Genomic DNA, 6,455 nt, shown 5'->3' on the forward strand with positions numbered 1-6,455 from the left:
ATAATTAAAATATGTTGCAGATAGGCGCAGTTTACCTGTGGAGTTTTAATGCAAGACACTCCAACTGATAAGCAACCTTTAGCACACAACAGCACCAAATTAGATAACATTTGAGGCTGGTCTGCCTCCCTGTTGCCAGGGACTTGCAGCAGCAGCAGCTTTTGCTTTCAGAAAGCCTCAGCAGGAACCATAGGACACATAGCCTTACTGTAACGTCTCACCAGATACATGCCCTGTTTGTGCTTACACAAGCTAGGTTATGAAGTTGTGCTCTCAGCATCAACTGAACATCCAACGTTGCAATTCAGTTAATCCTGCAACACGGATGATACCGCCACATGACTGCCTTCAAGCCACAAATGTGTTTCTGAAACCACGTGAAGATTTGCATAATTAACCAATAACAACATATCACTCTTAGTTTGTAGATGGGTCCTGCCTTGCGACAAGCAACAACGCAGGTTACCCCATCGTACAGTTGCTGCCAGACGATACATTTACCACAGTCCAAACAATCTATCTTGCCCAACCATGCTCAGCACAGCTTGCAGAAATAAAAGCTTTTTAACTGTAGCAAGCAAATTGGCAGAAGGCAAGCAGTTAAATGTATACACAGACCGACATTATGCATACACAGTGTGTAATATACACAGAAATATCTGGAAACAGAGAGGTTTTCTCAGAGCGGATGGCATATCAGTAACGCATGGAGCAGCCATCTTAACACGATTTGAAGCATTCATCTATCAGGTGTATCAGCTATTATCAAATGTGCTTCACACCAAAAGAGCAGTTCCCTGATAGCCAAAGGCAAAAGCCTGGCCGATGAGGCCGCTGAGCAAGCTGAAACCAGTATATGTGTTTGACCGTTGATTGCAGCCCAAAACTGTGAACCACTCACCACTTTACCGTCCTTGATAGCAGCCCAGAATGAGGCTGGCATGTACGTATATAATGTATATATAATATATAACAGTTAGTGTGGTTAATACGAGGTGCTATTAAAACCACTCAAGAAGACTCTCAGAAAAGTTTATGACGTAAAAGTCATTTGTGATGTGCAAATATAGTAAATAAAACTTTAGCAGAATATGATGTTTGTGCAAACCATAATGTGAGGAAAGCATTTCGTGCTGCAAAATTATGCAAAGAAGTGTTCGTGTGATTTGGTTTGCCGGAGTGCATGAATTCTGATAACGAGTCATCTTTTGATAGAGATAAAGATTAAAGTAGGAGTTTGGGACCATGGACTTCCGAAAATAAAGACAATTCAGGCAATTCAGGTATTTGTAAGACAGGGAAATGCAGATTAAAATGCAGCCTTAAGTCCATGGACGGCAAACATTGGATAAATAACCTAAAATCAAAGTAAATTAAGGTCTAAATTAAAGGAGATGTAAGAATAACGCACGCAAGGACCAAAACTGCAGAAAAGAACAATCTGAACTGAAATAAACAACAATAAAAGTTAGTTAACAAAAATCGAAGATCAGCAAAAAAAGTTTCAGTAAAATCAATAATAAATGTTCGAGCATTCTTATGGGGGTTTAATAAAGTTAAAAAGTAGTGTATGCAGTTGTTGACTGTGTGTTGTCAACTACCTGTGTCCTGACTGTGTGTTGAAAAATCTGCTGGAAAGATTTGTGTTTCCTAAAATAAATTGTGCTATTTCGCAATGTTGTGTGATTTTATGCTGATGTAACTGTCAAGGTGTTAGAGACATTTTGCTGTTCTAAAGAGCTTTGTGTTGCTGTTAAGTAGTCAAACGGTGTGAAGGTTATTAGACAAACTTGATAGTTCTGGTCTAAAACGTGTGTGCTAAAGATATATTAGTATTGGGTGTGATTTATGAGATTGTTGTTTATGTGTGTGTTGTTTTTGGCTTATGAATACTATTCGCGCAGGCTAATAGTTTCTAAATGCTAAATGGATGAGGACTTGTATTACTTTAAGAGCGGGTTCCTATCTCGCTGGTGGCTTAGGAAGTTGTGTGCTGAAAAGTTGTGTTTCAAACTGCAGCTCCATTGCTCCTCCCCTGGTGTGTGTGAGCTCTACTGCACGTCCGGTGTGACGTAATCGCCCTCCCTTTCTCTTCTCACTGTCGGCTGTGTCCGAGCTCAGAGAACTTTTCCTTTTTTTTGTACAGCAAGGTTTTGTTGTGGTTTTTCAAGCTCCTTCCAGCATGCTGTCTCATTAGCGGTTGTTGTCTGAAGTGAATGCCTATATGCCAGTGATAAATACATTTATTTGATGATTACATATAAGCTGCTATTTCAAATATTATAACCAATTGTGTTGCAAATACAGTTTAAGCCAAGTTAATATTCAAGTAAACGCTATGATCTGTTTTTTGTTTTTTTTTCTCTAAGTACAGGGTGTGAGCTGAAGAAGGCTGTTGTGAATCAAGTAGTATTTGACCAACCTACTCTGTTGCCCAAATGGTGTGTTCATAGATAAGAAATTTAAAGCTGATATTAGAACTGAAACAGGTAAAGTACTAATTGAAAATACTGCGATCCTTTAAAAAAGCGTATATATAAAGTGTCTGTGTTGATTGCATTATGATTTTCACATCAAGGTTCACATACCTGTTACAGAAGAAGTAAAATCATCATTTGAACAACAGAAGCATCAAGCATCTAATAAAAACATACATATAAAGTGTCCACAGTCACAAGGTTTAGTAGAATGTGCCAATGGTGCATTAAAAACTAAAATAGCCCAAATCATGGCTGATTTAATGGTAAACTCACCTGGGAAGATGCTTTTGCCATTAGCACTAATTTCTATGCGCTTGCAAACTAACAGACTAACAAATCTAACCCCGCATGAAATGCTCACTGGACACCCAATGCCACTGCCACAGTGCAGGGGCCCTATAGAGGGATCACCGCTTCAGCAGCTGAAGCAGATTTGGGGGACTATTTATGGGGTTTAACTCAAATCCACAGACTTGTCTTCCAACAGGTGAAAGACTGATAGTAGTGTCGGAGAGGCTGCAGAGGATGGTGCCCTCAGCACAACCACAGGCAGTGACAGCCTGGAAAGTGCACGTGCAGGACTGTCCGGCCTGCAAGACATACACCACCCGCCCACGCCTGAATTCAGGCCAGAGTCGGAGTGTTCTCTGACTCAGATTAATTTGTTTGTTTTCTTTCTCTTTGTGCTAACCCTTTCAGGTTTCGCAAGGGGGGAGGGAGAAGGAGAAGTCCTAATGACATGCGCCACTATTATTACACCACATGTTAATTGTGTACTTGCCATAGTCACCTTAAAAAAAAAAATGGGAGAACTACTACATCTTCTGTATGTAAAAAACTGATACATATGATTATGCACTTGCCACCGACAGCACAATAGCTAACGTTCCAGGTAAACATTGGGTGGGACTACCCCGCACCACTGACTGCCAAGAGAAGGAATGGTGACATTACAGGTAATATGCACAGACACGTCATGTCAGGACACAGAAACAAATCAGGAAATGACAACAATAGATGTCAGTAGATGGATTTGACTAATGAGTAAGCGAAAGAAAAAAAAGAGATTTGGCCAAACTAAGAACTGCACAGTAGAACTCAGACATGTTTCAGCAGTGGATAACCTACTCAGTTGAACCAGTGCACAAAGCACAGAAAAGACAGACAGTATTGCATGTTACAACGCCAAAAGAATACCACTGCTCATGCCACTGCCAGGAAGTCACAGAGGTGACTGTCCAGATATGTCAACATGTTTTGCTATTTGTGCAATGCACATGGCACAGAAATTGGATGAATGGAGTTCCAACTCTCAAATATGCCCATATAGAATTTAAAGAATGACAGCTATGCCACCTGTGGTATGTAAACTTGATAAACTAATCTTCCTTTTCTGTGTAGCACGAGGAGCGGAGTTGGAGTATGTAACCCAAGGAAATACAACCACCATGACGGATGTGGTGCGGCTGGTGAAGTGCAGCAACGACACCTGGTATCCAGCCACCAATGGGGGCAATGCTACCACCATGAAAAATGTGTGAATCCAGCCTAGCAAACCCGGACGCTGAGGGAGAGAGAGGACAGTGTCGCAAAGAGGCTCACACCACAAGGCAGGAGGGCTCAATGATTAGCCCAACTAAGACTATAGGATGAGCTCACCGTAGATGATGTTGGAAGGCTGAATTTTCAATCAGAGCTGCAATCCTTTCACCATATATCCTGGCCTAAAGCTTATGTCCTATGCCCTGGTTTTCCACAGCAGCCAGGAAGTCATCAACATCATGGATGGAGGACAAAGTGTAACTTGGTCAACGTGCCGACAAGGCTGCAAGCCTGGCTAAAGTTGCTGTCCACTCCAGGACTTCCAGCAATTGTACAGTGATCTTTTGTATTCAACACAGTTGTGTGAGATTAAATGTTGTAAATGTGTTGTGATGGTGAAATGAGTGTTTGATAAAGGTAAGCGGGCACTCATTTGTGAAGGTCATGTCAGAAGCTGAGTGCCGTAAAAAGCACGAGAAAGGTATTAAACCAGTGTGGTTTACAAGAAACCAGTAAGTTCATAGGGGCTCTGGTGGAATGTTGGCCTCAGGGCCGCCACACTAACCAAGGGAACACAACAGGTAACATGTAACTAAGGCTATCAAATCACCCAAGTGTGTCGTATAAGTCCAGCTGCTAAGATTGAATAGAGCTATTACCTTTCTTTATCTAATTGGATCAATGGGTGGAAAATAAATAAATAAATAAATGAATAAATAAAAAATACCAGAAGAAAAAAAATGTTTCACAAAAACAAAAGGTGGTGTAGGTGTTTCATGTCAATGGTCTGATAATTACTGATCAAGTGTTTGTTGAACCGACCTAAGAAGGATTACCTTCGCAAGGTGTGTCTAAATAATATTCTAATCCATAGAGGTTGAAGAATTTGTCTATGTAATCTTATGCTTTTCTTCAAATTTTCTTAAAATTCTATGCTACCTTATTATGCATGCTTAAAACACAAATCTAGAAGTGTTGAGTGATGTAATTCACCAAGAGTTCAAAGCACTTCCCTATGGGTTGATACTCATTATCAGTCTTGTAGGGGGTTGCATTTATATTGTTTGAAACTATATATATTATGTTTTATCTACAATATACTCATACTATTGTGTATATTATTGTGTATTGTAACGATGAGAAGATGATTGTACTCCCTGATGTTAAAGTTTGAAGTGTTGGTCCTTTTTTGAAGGACCAAAGGGGGGACTGTAGTGGCAAATATATACTGGGTCATGATCATGCATATACATTTTATTTGAGAAATACACCTTCTAACAGTGAATATGAGCCTGATGTAAGACCAAGGTCAGATACTCCCTTTATAATAACAGAGCTGGAGTGAGTTAGCAACAGGTGACGCCGCAGCCCACCCAAGGCCAAGATAGAGGCCTGGGTGAGACACTTTGCAGCCATTAGGGAAGATATTAAATAATATTAAGATGATAGTCTCGCGTGATCATGACGAGGGGGGTGGGCCAAGAAGGGGCGTTGGTGACACTGACCCCAGGTATAAAAGGGGGTGATCCGGGGAGATTTCTCAGTTGTTCGGGGATACCTAATGGATTTATAACTTCTCTTGGAATAAACACCTTTTTGACTGAAGACCTGCTGCCTCGCCTCTGATTTGGACTTAGTCTCTGGAGTGAATTTTTGGACTTAGTCTCTGGAGTGATTTTTGGACTTAAGTTCTGAGCAATTTCACCTCTGCTCTGAACTTAGGTTCTGAGTGGATTTCTCCTCTGAGTTGGATCTAAAATCTGGGCTGTTTTTCCTTTATTTTGGATTTTAACCTTCAAGTGGATTTACTGGGCCTGATTGTGGAATAATTTGACGGATAAGGATGGTAGTCTCCCACTACAGGAGGCCTGGCCGAGTCCAGTGCCTGCTCCTCTGTCGGAGGCCCGGCCGAGGTCGTCTGCTGCCAGTGACCCTTCATTGGCTCCCAGGCCACCAGCCCCCAGCGAACCTCTGTCGGTGGTCTGGCCAAGAACCAGGAGGGTTTCCCAGCCAGCGGTCTGGCCTCAAGAGGGTTTCAGCCCAGTCCCATGTCCCCGGCCTCCAGTGGGTCCCGGTCCATGTCTTCGTCGCCGGTTTCCAGTGGGTTCCAGCCCACTCTGCTTTTGCCAGCCTCCCGAGTGCCTCAGCCTTTGCCCCCACCGTCGACCTCCTGTGGGTCTCGGTCTTGACCCTCCTCCTGAACCTCCTCCACCCTCCTGGCTTCATTCTGACTCTCCTTGCCTCATGTCCCTTGAATAACTGCATTTGGGTCCTCCTATCTCCATAGTTTTCCCCTTTTAACCTGACCTGACACTTCTAAGTAATTAACTAAATTTCTAATAAGCCTAAAGGCACAAAGTTATGTTTTTTTTTTTTTTATATGATGCTGTTATTTGGTTCTAAGCATGCCGAGGCCAATTCCAGCCCTTTCTT

The 6,455-nt window shown here is 42.0% G+C and overlaps 1 long non-coding RNA gene across 1 annotated transcript; it reads left to right on the forward strand.

Moving 5' to 3' along the window:
* The first annotated feature begins 978 nt into the window (after window positions 1–978).
* LOC115581769 (uncharacterized) lies at window positions 979–4,763 on the forward strand. Its single transcript, XR_003984066.1, has 2 exons — window positions 979–3,436; window positions 3,882–4,763. It is a non-coding gene; the product is annotated as an uncharacterized LOC115581769 (long non-coding RNA).
* Window positions 4,764–6,455: the final 1,692 nt, after the last annotated feature.

This window comes from Sparus aurata, chromosome 5, assembly GCF_900880675.1.
Source record: "Sparus aurata chromosome 5, fSpaAur1.1, whole genome shotgun sequence".
Classification (NCBI taxonomy): Eukaryota; Metazoa; Chordata; class Actinopteri; order Spariformes; family Sparidae; genus Sparus; species Sparus aurata.